Genomic DNA, 16,072 nt, shown 5'->3' with positions numbered 1-16,072 from the left:
CTCAGTGGCTGACTGAGAAACTTATGATACAGTTCATTTTATAAAAGGAAGATAAAACATTATTAAATGTAAGAAATTGAATAGGCAGTAATCCTTAATAACATTAAAATAGTATAATTTTAAACAATTATTCTTTATGAGATTAATTTTAGCGTAACCATATGGATTTATTTCACACAGTGTTTTTACAGAACATATAATACATGCAGAATTTAATGATATAATATTTGTAGCTTATTCTTTCCAGTTCTGATTACATTTTCTACTGTCAGATGGTAGAAAATCTTTGATAAAGTGAAAGATTGTAAAGGCAACATCGTTTATTCATTACTAGCTCTTCTTTTTCCTTTTAAGTCTATTTTGTTCTTGGGGTGATGAGTTTCCATCACCTTCAGCAGGAACTATGTCTGTTCTTGAACTTAAAATGCACACCAGTGCTCATTCAGAAACATGGTAAAGTACAATAGCTTAAGTTAACCTCTGACATAAATTAATTTTATTTGGCATGGTAGCCTTCATTCAGAACAACCATGACTTTTATCAGCTAGCTTCCTTCACAGAACTGGAAAGGAAAAGGTTCCTTTGAAACAATTTTAATGGCAAATTTTCAGCAGTGCAGACTCAAGTCCTTCAATAAGGATTAAATTTGGATATTAGCATAAAAAATTCAAGTTTCATACATATATACAAAAAAGTCTGGAATATTCAGCATCGAGGTAGAGGATCTAATGAGATGTCTTAATTGGGTACCATATTCTGGATGTTCTGCTTCTTCTTTCAGCTAGTTTGGTTTCTGTTCCTTCGTTCTTTCTTCCTTGCTGCCCCCTTCTCATTTCTGTGATTGTACTCACACCATGACGTCTGTTCTTCATTCTTTTACTCCTCTTTTCTATTTAACATCGTGCTCTTTTATCTTCAGCCTTGGATAAATAGAATGGTTATTATGAATTACTAGAAACATGCACTTTATGGTATATTGGGTTATTTGTAAAAGATGCCCAGGTCTGCATTTAGTTTCACAGTAAAGGTGAAATAGCTGATCCATCCATAAAAGCAAATTTCACACCTATATGGAGGCTCTTTCAGTTGCTTCTGCTCAGAGACGGAATTCCTGTTCATCTTCTATTAGTTCATCTTCTATTGATCTCTGGGCAAGAGGATTTGGTTTGTAAGCTCTTTAAAATACTTTTTTGGTAGTTGGTTAAAAATACGTAACATACTACTGTAATTGGCCATGAAGTGTGAGATGAAATATTGTGCCACATATTAAAGGGTATTTTGCATGCTTCTTAACCTTGGAGTTCATATTCCTGATCCCATTACTGTAATCTTCTGCTGGTTTAAAAATTAAAAAAAATACAACAACAAAGAGTAAGACTTACCTACGGATATAAATAAGCATGTTGAATTGTAAAACTCTCCTTAGTGTTTCCAACAGGCCCAACGTGTGCTATTTTATCATCAAAAATTCTCTGTGTGTGCAAAGTGTTTTTCTATACATTAAGGATTTAAATTGGCAATTTTATTTTCAAACACACAAATACTTTTCTCCTTTTGACTTCATATATGTTCCTCATCATCTTCCACAGTTTTTCTCACACCTTATTCTGATCTTAAAAATTGCTGTAAGTTCACAACCTGGTATCAAACAGCCCCCTGCAGCAGTTCTCATAAGACTTCTTCCGAGGGAGCACTGCTTTTGACACTAAGGAAAATTGTTTCTGAACTTTGTGAGTGTCTATTACTTAAGTCCATCTGCCATCAGTAAAAATGCAGAGAAGAAGTCTACAGAATTTAAGTTTTCAGGTAAAAATCTGCCTTGCTTTAAAAGAATGATTAGAAATGACCACGAATAATAGTTAATAGTATTTGCTGCTTATATGCAGAAGGTATTGTAAGAGCTTAATAATAAAGTTTCTTGACTGTAAAAGTGATATGTGAAATTCATGACAATAGCAAAAGCATAGTCTACTCAAGAGTTCATATTTGACATTATTTCAAAGAACTTTAGAACATTTTATGGCTGTGGACAGATCAAGATGTTTTTAATTTTGATTGTAAACCATTATAATGTCCCTTGTTGCACAGTAACATAGGAAGGAAAGTGATACAGTGCATTCTTTAATTCCCCTGATAACCTTCATCTAGCCACCTAAAACAGGTGTAGAAATCACTCCACAGATGTGCCTTGGTCTTTATACATAGCTTCCAAATTACAGACTAAGGCTGGATGTCTGATTTTCAAAAAGTTAAATGAGATGAACCTCAATACTTTTCCTTTAAGTGGCAACAGTAGAAGAGGAATATTTCATAATTTTCCATTTCTTTAAAACAAAAGGAGCCTGAAGGAGACCTGGGTGAAACTGAGTTGCCAGAACTATTGAGTTGACTTGATTTAAAGCAAACAATTAGAGGTGCTATTTATAATTGTTGAGATGAACGTACATAAGAACATCTGCAATATTTTCTTGAACTTACTTTTTCTAATTATTTAATTTCTAAAAAGGCCAGTTTCCATATGTTGTATTATACTAGCGACTATGTATCAAGCCATGCAATTTGAAAAGATCCCTTTCTACACCAATTAAGCTTCATTTCTTTTTTCATAAAAACAATGAAACCATTAGTCAGTTGTGTTTGTCAGAAAACTGTGTTTGTAGTGGATAGCACTGATGTAACTGAAAAGCCTCTTTACCGATATATAGTTACTAAAGGTTAATCTAAGGTTAGTGAGACTACATAAATGAGATTTAGCCAACGTGCAGGCTTTATAGAACATCTGAACATTAGTAGGAGAAATTCTTCAGTTAGAGATTTAGATGAATGTAAAGTTTTATATGACCCAGTAGTAAACTACGTGTTCTTAAGTGGCTTGAAGTCTTAGAAAGTACTTTTTGATTTCTAATTAGTATTTAGTTTTTCAGAATTACTTCCATGACAGAGGTAGGCAAAACCTGTAATATAAGGACGTAAATTCACATGTTAACAGTTAATTTTATTTTTAATATGGCAGCTTACTCTAACGTCAGTTATGGAGAGCAGTCCTGTAGTCTAGTTAATAATTTCCCAGGTCTTCACCATAACATGTTAATACTTGTCAGTTGATAAGGAATGTGGACCCATGGAAATGGATTACTAAAACATAACTCATTTTTATTTCAGTCTGTACTTGAAATCTCCCTTTGTCTCTATGTGTCAGAGACATTCCTGGGAAAATATAACAGGTTGAGCAGGTAAGGCTCAAGAACTGACATGTTTCTGCAGGGGGCTGAATCAGCAGAAATCTTTAATAGCACTAGATACTGCCCTAATTGATTGTTCTTGAGGAAAAACTTGAGTCCATAACAGAAAAATTCAGAAGCTGGAGCTGTTAGGGTTCCTAGATGACTGTTTTAAACCCTGATTCTTATGAAACCACAATAGCATGCAAGTTGAGAGGGAGTAGCTTATTTCTTTTGAAAAGATTCTTATAAATCTGGGAGGAGCCCAGAATTTTACATTTCCTTGCCATTAGAATTTGCAAATAAATGACAGTTTCCATAAAATATTTAAGTATACTGAAAATTAGATGTAGACGCGTGATATCTATAAGAGGTAAAAAACTCCTAAATACTTGCATCAGAACTGAGTAGAATCTTAAACCAAATAAAAAAATAGACTTTTCTTTCATTGAATTTGGTCTTCTATAATTCTTCTATAATCAGATTGTGTTTTGTTATTATTGCTTCCTTAGAGAAAAAGACAACAGCCTTTATCAGCAAAGTGCTTGTGATACATGTCATAGACTAAACAAGGTGCAGAAGATGGAAGAATAAAGAGGCAACTAACATTATAAGCTACTCTCACAATAAAGTAAAATAACATTAAAAATGAAACTTACTTTGTTTAGTAAAATAATAAATCAATAGAAAAGTTTTAGTGGATATAAAATTTTATCAGTTGAAATTGCTAATATTCTATTGCCATTATGGGTAAGGCAGATCACACTATCAGTGTACATGAAGAGTATGAAAAGTGGCAAGACAATGAGGAAACTGAACACATGCTATCTTACAAACATGCTGTTTTGCAATGGGAGTGCCTTTCCATCACTTCAGATCTGGCAGAATTATTTTTGATCTGGCAGAATTTTAGAGGGCATTTGGCTTTTACACTCAAGAACCAGAAGGCACAGTCTTGTGCACCATGTTAATTGTTAATTCAAAGGTTCTTAAAGGGGAAAGGACAAAGGGGAAGGGAAGTACAGGCGTAATACTAAGAAACAGTAGGTATACAAATGCTACTTTGGAATCCCAGAAGGTGAGAGAGTCTAAAGAAACACTGTACCCATTAAGCAGCTTCCATCTCATCCACTGAGAAAAACCTCTAAATTTGTGAGAAAAGCTCATGATCAAAGTTCATCTTTTCCATACAGACAAGGGGATCAAGTTAAGAGGGGATGAATAAATTTGTTTTTGCCAATTTGTGTGTGTACTGAACCTTGTAGCCTATTAAAGGCTTTTTTTTTGCTTTTTCCTTTTAGCTTTCTCTCTATATAATTAATCCCTTTATACAAAAAAGCACTGTCCGGATATGAAGCACAGGTACCTTTTACTGTTAGACCGTCAGATTGCTAATGAGTCTATTTTTGTTACGTATTTGATGTATTTTAGTCAGCTCAAAGTCACATTTTTAAATTGAACTGTTATGACATAAACCCTTTAATATTCCAAGGGGAGCCACTGTATAAAAACTCGTGAGAAAATAAAGCATTTTTAAAAACAAACATTGTCTTTGGCTAGGGAGATAGAACAGATATGATGGAATAGAGCGTCCTAACATTTCTGTGATTCTGTGCTGCAGGTTCTGCACTGATTGAAAGGAATGGTTTTCCTATCTAGTATTGTATTTGCACAACTCTGAGTAAGGGCATTAGTCTTCCATGATTATATTTGATAAATCATCATCATCATCCCTATACTTAACTTGGCTTCAGGAGACTTTTGGCATTATTTTTCTATTGAACAGAAATATTTAATATAGATGGAAAGTACATCTGGAATGTAAGTGCACCTAAATAAAAACACCTATAGTAGATGGGAAAGCTGCAAGTCTATTGATGGGGGGCTACAGATGCCTAATGTAGGCAAAATGGCCATGGTTAAGTGTTTAAAGTTCTATTTGTATAATCCTGAACGCTTTCAGAGTTGATTGCTGCTATCCCAGGAATATCCAGGGAATATCCATGGAGTGAATGCTCTAATATATCCATACTATGGTGGTAAGTGGTAAATTTATTTATCACACAAAGTATTAAATACTGGGACAATGGTTTTTGCTCTGATTGAACTCAGTACTTTGCTATTTAACTTTATAAAATTGTTATGCCAGGCGGTTTTGGGAAAAGCTTGCCAAGTTTAGGAGTTAAGAAGTACTAGATCAGGTTAGTACCTGGGTAGAACTTTCATAAGACCTTGCTGATTTAGATTTTAAGCCAGACCCTAAATTTCTATGCCTGATTCAAATTAAAACCAATCAGATTGAGTTCAGATCTTTAGATAGCAGTGGGTGGGTTTTTTTATAATTAGCATAAAAAATCTGTAATCTGACAAGGTATGTTTCAAGTGCTATTTTAAAGTGTGACAAACAAGACAATTATTTTTGTTCTTAAATTTTTAAAGAGGGGCATGATAATGCAATGCTTTGATCTGATTGCAAGCTCAAATCCTGCATTCCGAATCTGAGTAAAGTAAGAATAATAGATAAAATAGCTTTGCGAAATAAAGCTAAATTTGTAAATATTTGTAATCCATTTAGAATAAAAAGGAAAGGGGGAAGTGAATTCTGGTAATTTTATTTCTTTCAATCCTCATGTTAAAACAAGCCTTAGATGCTAAGGAGTAGATTGGTGTTTTAAAGAGCAGTTTTGCCAGATTGTATGTCATCCAAGAAGAGGTTATTCATACGATTCCCAAATACTGAGCCTGAAAATCTCAAAGGAACAATGGAAGACAAGAAATAGAGAATAAATCTTTGCTTAAGCTTTTTACAGACATGATTCCCTACAGACCTAAAATGGTCAAAGAAAACACTAAATTATATATTGAACGACAGTTTACAGAATGGAATATGCTATGGGAAGAAATAATATGGAAGAAAATAGAGACAAAAATTGCAGAACATGAAAAATGTTTCCAAATGTGATTGTTTTTTTATTTTGTTGTCTTCATCTGAAGATACTAAAATATTTTGGCCCATGTCTTTCAGCAAAAGTGACAAATATCTGAAAGGGATATATATAAATAACAACTTTATTATATTTATTCGAATACAGAATATTATGGTAGACGATTTCAAGGAAAGATACATGAAAATCAAGTTTAGAAAAGCAGGCTTTCTTAAGGATGATTTGCTTTGTATGGACTGCAGTTTTATTTTGGGCTTTTCCTCAGAATATTTTACTCCATACTAAACTAATTTGTATTTCTTTTTTCTTCAAAACGCAACTTTCACATCAGCTCTGGTGGCTGTTTAACATAAGTAGTAAAAAATAGTATTGTTTTCTTAGCTTTCATGCTCCATTACCTCCTGCACTAGTCAGGAACACTACATAGCCCTATACCAGCGTCAACCCTAAAAGCTGATCCCTGTTCAGCTGGGATGACAACAGACACCTTGTTGGCATGTACAGGGCAAGCTTCCACATCTGAGGCACCCAAGAATCTGAAACTGTCAGTCCTGAAACTTGACTGATGACTACTTCCCATAGTTGATATCATTCCGTCATGACGCTCAAAATTACACCCTTTTTCCTAGTTGACCTCCTGGTAAAAACAGTAATTTCCTTTCCCAGAATTCAAAACACATTTCTTATCACCCTCTGCTTATCATTTTACCTCAAGGCAAGATTTGAGCTTCAAATTATTCCTGACGAATGTACCTTCTGTAATCTTTAAAACCTCAGAAGACTACACAAGACTCCCAAGGAAACAGAACTCTGTACTACAGATGCTCACCATTGGAAAGCAAACCTGTATCTTATATGTCCTGCTTTGGTTTTGATATTCCTACACAGGGGTCACTAGAATTTAACATGGTATTTCGGATGAGCCCTTACCAGAGCCTTTTACATCATTAGTGTTTTTCTTTTGGTCCTAAGAACCTCTTTCTCAAGTGATGTAACAGTACATGCTTCCCCTTTCCATTGTGACTGTTCATTCTCACAGCCCTTTTTAATAGACAAATATACAGGCCCTTCTCATTCTTCTGTTTCTACCTGCCTATTTACATGTTGCCCTTATTCACAGCTTCTCACATGTCTATTGTCAGCACAGTTCATTGGGATTTTTTCCTGATAATCTTGTACATGGAAATATTTAGTAAAGTCTGTCTAAAAGCAAGCTCACGAGCAATCCCTTTAGCAAGTTCTCTCTTATTTCCCTTCTAAGCCTCATTCAGTACTCTTTTTTAAATTTCATTCTAATCACAGTCTTTTTTACTTTATTAAATTTGGATCTCCTACCATACCAGGTGTTTTCAAATTAATTACGTTTACATAATTTAAAAAACACATCAGATTGTATTACTTTACGCTTACCTGCATGTTTTCAGCATTCCTTCATTCATGAAATCTTTACATAGTACAGACGTCTGATAAGCTGTTCTGTGGTTCCTTGGGTTATTTTTACTTTTCTGAAAAAATTATAATACATTTTTTACCAGTCACAGGCTGTCATTACAGATACATTGCAAACTTCAGATTATCATCTGTGTAACCCTTTCATGGGCCAGTTCTATTTTGGAACATGCAAACAGATGTTACTTAGACTTCCTAAAGTACATTAAACTTTGAAAAGTGCATCTGTTTCTAGTCTTTGGGTCTTGATAAGCATATGACAGAATGCAAGAGGTTATGGAGTATGCCCAAGAGCATGGAGAAATAAAAAAACCTATGCATACTGTCTGCAGGTTTCATAAACAAGTTCACTCTTTTTTTTTTTTTACTTTTTATACAGCAAATTAGCAGGATGTTCAGTTAGACCTGTTCTCTTTCCTTTATTATTTTTAGAATATCTAGTTTCATTCAGTGTTCCAGTAGTTCTGTTCCTCGATGCTGTTGTGCAGTGCTCTGTGAGCAATGCATCATTCATCTCACACTGCCATCACACACTATCTGCTCTCTGCACTAGGTGTAAGCCTTTATGTACTGCATTATCTGCCAGTCTAAATCTCCGTCTCACGACTTGCATTAATTTTCTTCCCCACGCATCAGTCTCATGCTCTTCTGTATCAAACTCTATCCTGACTTGTTTTTCCACCTCTGCCTTTATTTTAAAATGGCAGTAAATACTGAGCTATTGTCTCAACTTCTACTCCCATTTTCTAGTCTAGATCTCTTTCTGAATTAGTCAGTTAAACATGTTATCCTGATTAGTCACTCTGTGCTGTATCTATCTTTTGAAAAATCTTTTTTGCAAGAAACATGGGTGGTAAAACATATCAAAATTTTGTTCATCAGGTACTAGATAAGCCTTGGGCACAACCCTTTACTGAGTGATTTTTTAGAGGCAATGTCTTAAACACATGGAATTACTGATGATTAGTCATTCCATTTAGTCTTTTGCCTCTGTAAAGAAGCCTTGAATAAACAGAATTGATGAGTGCAAACATCTTAGAAATGATTTCATATGAATTTGTATTAACTTAAATGTTTTTTTGCTTTTAAAGCCCTGTTTTATGTTAAAAGCATGCTATTCCAGAATAAGTTAATTGAATATTTTGGTAACGTGTTTGATCCACCATTAAATTTTACTCAACATAGGCAATGGAGTCGCTGTCAGGTCATCAAAACTTTTAAATATAAATTATATGCTTTATAAATATATATATTTAATCATATGCAGCTGTGAGATTAATACAGTACAAAATGTCATGTTTCTCAGTGCTTCTCTGGAGAGACAATTTGATATTATATCCTATAGTAACTTTCTGAAATATTTTTATTCTGCAGAGCTTGATTTCTGTGGTATTTTTAGTAGACTAGATACTGAATAGTCAGTTCTAATTTGGTTTTCTTCATTTCTTTCTCACAGTATGGCGATTATTTATATTATAGAAGCATAAAAACTTCAAAGTTCAAAACGAAATACATTATTCAAAAGAATTTTGAAATAGTCTTAAAAATCATAAGAAAGTGCAAAATACTAGTTAGCTTATAGGACACAAGAACAAATTAAGACGTTGCGTCCATTTCAGTTTGTGAGTGTGATATGACAAGTATGTAAAACACGTTGTAAAGATAAGAGTATTTTGCTAACATGTTTTTACACTAAAATTGAAGATAGAGAAACAGGAGTTTTCCATTAGTGAAAAGATTGAAACAATTAAAATTTAACAGTTGAAGAAACTTTCCAGCAGCTGGCTAAATACATTATAGGTCCCTACTTCAGATTCCTTTCTCTTTTTCATTTTTCTGTTAGACACCAATGCTTCTGACAAATAGACTTTTGATCCCATTGTAAGAGAAGTCTACTATGCTCCAATTAAATAAACTGAAAATTCTGAATGTTTTACTAAAAATGTGTGCCTATAATCTTCCATAAAGAGAGTATAATTATTCCTCTGGTACACAAGATGATGGATTTTCCAAACAGAAATTTTGAAAAATGCCTTTAGTTACCTGTAAAGCTTTCTCTTTCCCATAATGCCATCCTGGTCTGCCTGTACTAATGTATAGAAAAACACAAACTTTTGACATCACCTGCAGAGAATTCCTTCTCTCTTACATTTCACAACCTCTAAAACTTCCTTCAGTCAACAGCAGTGGCAAAAAATGGTGAGCTAATAACAGCCACTGAGGATCCAGTAACTATGCCAGCCCCAACAAATGAAGATAAACCAAACCAAATACTGAAAATCCTGCTGAAGATTTGTGCAGCAGTGACTAAGAAGTCATTATTAACACAGGCAAAACCCAGTAACAAGGAAAAAAAGGAAGGATGGTCTTAATTACCTTTGCTTACTGAACACTAGTGCTGTTAATTAAAGATCTATCCTAAAGAAAGGCTACCATTGCCAACTTGAAGTATGATTCAGGATAGTCATAACCAAGTAGCTCAAATCCTGCTTTTTTTCTGCCAAGAGCATAACGCTGCTAGTCTTTTCATCCTGCAAGTGACAGTTCAGACTTCATCAAACAACATAACACGATCCAAGAGGAAACAAGGTATTACACTCAGAACACTTGTTCCGATCATGCACTGGTTTCTGGTTTGGTGTATTATTTTTGCACTACTTCTTAATAATTAACAAAGCTTAGATTTCAGCTTTATTTTGTCTTGTATTATTTATACAAGGAGCCACAGAAGTGTATTTAAAACATTATTGCACATAGGTCATATTAAAATATAACTGATGGACATGTCTCCTGTATGTAAATGGAGTGAAAAGTGTTGAAAAGCATAGTGTACAAAACAGATGATGTAAAAAATACATACAACTTTTTCATCAACTCAGAATGGTGAAAAAATCCTCTTTTTCAAACAGATAAAGATGCATTCTACACATTTCAAATGTAACTTTTTTTGTTAATGTCCCTTATTTTCCACATTTAGTTGTATGCAGTAAAATGGAATTTACCATATTTGGTGTGACAGCACCATATATGGAGAAAAAAAGTGCTAACATCTGAGGGATTTGCAAAGCTCTTATGTATGTTCATGTATTAATATTTTTAAAATGTGTACAGTTTGTTTACATAAATAGAATACACGTTTATAAGAAATAGTGACTTATCATCATGTTGGTAAAATGTTTTAGGTCATACCACTTAGGACTACTTAATTCTTAAGGTCTTGAATACCTGCTAGGTTAATACCAACAGATAACTATTTGAATCACAAAACTATCTGAATACAAAAGTAGAGGCATTTTGCATTCTTAGTCCTTGGCTGATAAATCTCAGCTTCTCTCCACACGGGCTGATGTAAGGAGTCTATACAGTAATTTTCAGCTACCTGTCCATTCAGTTGTTAGGTAAGAGGATTATAGTGTAACAGCTTCTGATGTACATCCAGCCCTGAAAGGTCATGTAGCCTCAGATGCAAAAACATTCTAAAAACTTTCTTTGAAGATTATTTATCATATCACTACTGACTGGTTGGTAACTTCTTCCCAAAAAATGTTAAATTCCACTTGGGTCAGTCATCTGTCCATCTTTAAGATACACCATATTGAGTATAAGACTTCTGCTCTTACCTGAAGAAAACAAGCAGTCACATAAAATATCATACGATACAATCTTTACTTTTGTAAGACTGCTGAGAATTCCTAAGTGGTTGGCTGAATGCATTCCTTGTAATTCATTAACAACTGTATTTAAGTTGGTATTCGTTAATGGACTTCTGTTTAAAATCCTATTTGTTTTGTATTTGCAAATTCCTCAGTTTTTAATAAATATTACAGAGTTTATACTCTTTTTCCACTGAGCTCTTTTTTTCTATCTAGGTCATGCATAACAAAGACCTAGATGCGAAGGCCATTTTTACCTCTTTGTCTTATCTGGAAAATGAGGGTGGTAGGTATTTGTTTTATCAAGCACAAATATGGACCACAGACGTAAATATGTATGTCTTCAGAAACTCTACTCTGAAAAAAAAAGACTAAAAATAAATATTTTTGTTTAAACACAACTAAGAAATAATTTCTCAATATGATGTATTATCTTAAGATACTATGCTGTAAGTTTCCCACCAATATCCTGTTAACATAATAGAACCTGAAGCTCCAAATATATTTTGATTTGAAGAACACAAAACTGAAAACAGTACCTTTGAAAGTAAATACTAAGACTGTATTATTTGCCTTTCCAGTTTGAATAAAGTAATTTGTATATAAAACATATGTAACTGAGGCACTTGGAAAAAAATGGAAAGCAAGCATTTTTAGCATTCTACAGAGTGACACTTTATTGCTCATACATTAGTATAAACAGTGTAACTAGCACAATATATAAAGTAGCTCTTTTTATGAAATACCATTTGAAAATAGCTCTTTTTATGAAATGTCATTTGAAAATAAATAGCTGGCAAAGAACATGTTACAAAATGTTTAGCAGTTACAAAATTGAACTCTCTTTTACTGTAATCCTTAGAATGACTAAAGGCCACCTATTCCTTATTTTCTTGTAGTAACTAGAACTGAACAGACCACTGGGGCACTACATCAGGCTGAAGCACTGCATGTCTATGTTATCTCCATGACTTCCCACTCACAACAGCACTAAATAAGTTAGCATTCATTTGAATTATCAATGGCTAAAGAGAGAGCATAGTATGCAGTATTGCTTTTGTGAAAATATAGACTTTGTTCAAAAAATATGATAACAAGTAATATCAGCACATGGACCTTACTGTGGCATGGATAGCAAATTAATTTGAGAATTACCCTCTGAAAGGACTGCAGCTTTTTAAGGAAATAGCCATTTAAGTTAAGCAGCATTTTGACATTTTTATAATTTGCCTTCCTTTATATCATAAATGGAAAGCTCTGTTTGGCAGACAATTTCATCAATTAAAGGCATTTAAGGAATTGTATCTATATTTTGAGGGAGAATAAAGCTGATGTATTTTTCACTGGGGTATTATAAACACCAGAACATTGACTTTCTTCTCCATGTATCCATTTACGGATTTTAGCAGCGTATAGAAACAGTGGGTTTTGGTCCTCTTGATAGGTGAAGTTTACTTTGATTCAGAAAGTTTGCACACCCTCTAAGGCTTACTGGAAAAATTTAAGTGATTATAAAGGTTTGTCTTTAATTCTGCCTACTACGAACAAAAGCACTTTACACCAGGATTTCACTGACTGCAGTCAAGTACAAAAACTTTATTATACGTGCAATCTGTGGAAAAAATCCTGATTTCAGTCAAAAGTATTAACCTGAGCTTCTGAATTCCTCTTGATTTATGCTGGCTTGGCCAAGAAAAGAATTCTCATTTGTCAATGCGTACATGCTGTATATATACAAATAGACATCTCTTGTTGTTAAAATATTTTAGGTTTACTTCCTTGTATGGTTGGAACTAGAAAAAATAAATTTGTGTACAAAACCACGGATAAAAGTTTTCCTTGTTTATCTATGCCCAGAACAGGGACATGTTAAACTTGCTTTCATTTTGTCATGTTACATTTGGTATGTGTTTGCTGTTTTTCTGCACTGTGTGTGAAGTGATATTTGCATTCCAATTTTCACCATTTTTCATAAATTCACCTCTTCTCCACATGGTAAAATCTATGAAACACTCAGCATACTCCACTTTTGCAGATGGTCCTGCAGTTTGCTTGAAGTCTGCAGCAGGGCTCTAAATCCTGCTGGAAGGAGTATGCTTACCATTTTAGGTGATATTTTCCCCTTTCTGCCAAAGAAATGTGAAGTAGGCTATTTTCCTAAGTTCTACTAAACTGACAAGACTACTGACAAATGTAAGCGGCAAATGCAGCATTTACAATCAACAGATTACTATTATTCACCAAGACTAACCTGATATTCCATTGATATAGTCTATATTCTATATAACTTGATATACTATTGGTATAATCTGTCCGTTCTTTTCAACAATAACTTTAATTATGCTGTGTATTTGTTAAAAGCGGTGATCTTTTTAAATGCAGGAAACTGTTAAGTGTTACAGAAGGAGCACTACCAGTAGCTCATAGCCCCAAGTGAACCTAACAAGAACAACGTAACAAATATTTCTGGTAAATTGAGAATTGATTGTTTTCAAACATCAGCTTTTGCGATACTAATTGTGTCAGTGTTTTCCTATTACTGGTTAATTAACATTCCATATCAGTATTTCCAGTTCTCTGTAACTGATAATTGACATACTATTTTTCTTTTTTTGAACATTCCTATTGTAACACTCACTTCATCTGTCTCTCATATATTCTCTTTTTCCTCTTTTCCTTTTTAAATCTCATATAAGTACTTAAGTGAATATCAGCACTTCCATTTTTGTGGCTTAAATGAGTACTATAAAGAATCCTATGGCACACTAACTGTGCAATTTTATAATGACCTGAAACCATCCAGAACATAATCTCTTCAGGCACCTGCTGACACACCAAGAATTAATTTGTCTTGATTTCAACTGGGAAATACGCAGAAACAAGTGAAGCAGAAGCAGAAATTTCATATTCATGCCAATGTAGCTACATGAGAACATCTGAGAAGAATATGCAATATCCAAGCAACAGACCTTCAAATACAAAATTATTCAGTGTGTCTGGAAATACAGCTTTAATAGACACAACCCACCTGCAAAGCTGGAGAACTCCTCATGTGCAGGATGCATAATCCTGTCTGCACTGAAGCAAAAACCAGCTGACCACCTAGGCTTCAGCAGGGAAGGCAATATTCCCTGGAGTTTGGTTCACTGGAAATGATGCAGATAGCTTTCCTCTTACTTCTGAGGTTACATTTGAACAGGTATATTACAAAACCGAAGCGTGACATTTAGATCAGTACATGTGGCCACCACAGCAGTTCCAGGGTTGTTTTCTGTTTTGAGATTAAATTAGTTTAAAGATGAATGGTTTCCAGCTGCATTCCATAATGGCTAATTTTAAATCTTTTAATTTTCACATTTTCGTTATCTACTCCTGTAAAGAAAAAAATTTAAGTGTTTGTATGTGAAGTGACATTACACAGCAGGCCGGAAATCTCCGCTGCCCAGCTCCATTGCCAAAGGCCCACGTGGTGCTTGGGGCAGTTACCGGCTGTAGTTTTGGCTCTCAGGGTCTTCTGGCATGTTTGCCTCTGTGCTGGGGTCACTGGCAGTACCACTGTGTGATGGGACTCTTTGTAGTAGGCAATACAGTGATGTCTGGGGCTTAGATTTGTGACCATGCTGAAACACGCCAGTGTTTTGGCTACTGCTGAACAGTGAGTGCTGAACAGTGTCAAGGTCTTCTCTGCTTCTCACTCATCCCCTGTGAGTAGAATGGGGTGTGCGTAAGAGCATGGGAGGGGACACAACCCGGCAGGTGACCTGAACCAACTGAACAAAGAGATATTCCATGCCATACAGTCCCTGCTCGGCAGTAAAATGGAGAGGAGTGAGGTTGAGTTAAAGCTGGGAATTGGCTGTCCACTGCTTTGCTCGCAGGAGGTGGTGAGTGATGGTCGTTGTGCCATTTCTTTTGGTTTGTTTTCTCTTTTTTCTTTCACTTCTCTCTTTATTACATTATTTTCACCTTGACCCATGAGCTTTCTTGCTTTTACTCTTCCTTTTTTTTTTTCCCCTGTCCCACTGTGGGTGGGCAGCGGGGAAGTAAGTGATGGCTATGGGAGGCTGTATGGTGCTTAGCTCCCTACTAGGGTTATCCCAAAGCACACTGTGTGACAATTGGGGTTGGTTCCACGACTGGGCAAGGCTAGTGGGATCTGCCCAGGAAGAGTCACTTAGACTCACTCCATTTCAGGGATAACCAAAGAGCTCCTGTGTGGTAAAACTACACCAAAGCTGGATGTGGCCAGTGATCTAAGCATAAAGAAGGTGAAAAGCTTGTTATAACTTCTACTTCACTACATTAAAACAAACAAACAAACAAACAAAAAAACTAAAAAGACGTGAAGTTCGTTTCTCAAAAAGAAAGACAATTATATCTCAAAATATAATCTCTCAAAGAAATCACCACAGCACTGGGTGTCAAGACGAACGAGCCCAGGAAGTGTCATACAAAACGGAAAGGAACAACCTATTACTACAGTAAAAATGTAATGTAACAATGTAAAAACAACATAAACATGTTGGTACCAGGACTAAGAGACACAAAAATATTTTGGAAAAAATGTGCAATAGAAAATATTTACAAAAGCTACACCAGAAAACCATACTAAAATACATTCTAAGTTTGCACTCACTATTTCAACAAAGACAAAAGTCTCCAGAAAAACAGAAATTCAAGGCCTAGGTATATGGCTTAACAAGAACCTCCAGTGAAGGAGAAGCAAACTGTGACTAGCCTAAGGTAAGATTTCAAAGAACTTGAACATTATGGCCATACACTGAAAGACAAAAATTCTGAGTTT

This window comes from Lepidothrix coronata, unplaced genomic scaffold (genome assembly GCF_001604755.1).
Source record: "Lepidothrix coronata isolate B3197 unplaced genomic scaffold, Lepidothrix_coronata-1.0 Scaffold47, whole genome shotgun sequence".
Lineage (NCBI taxonomy): Eukaryota > Metazoa > Chordata > Aves > Passeriformes > Pipridae > Lepidothrix > Lepidothrix coronata.
Note: the sequence above shows the minus strand (reverse complement) of the source record.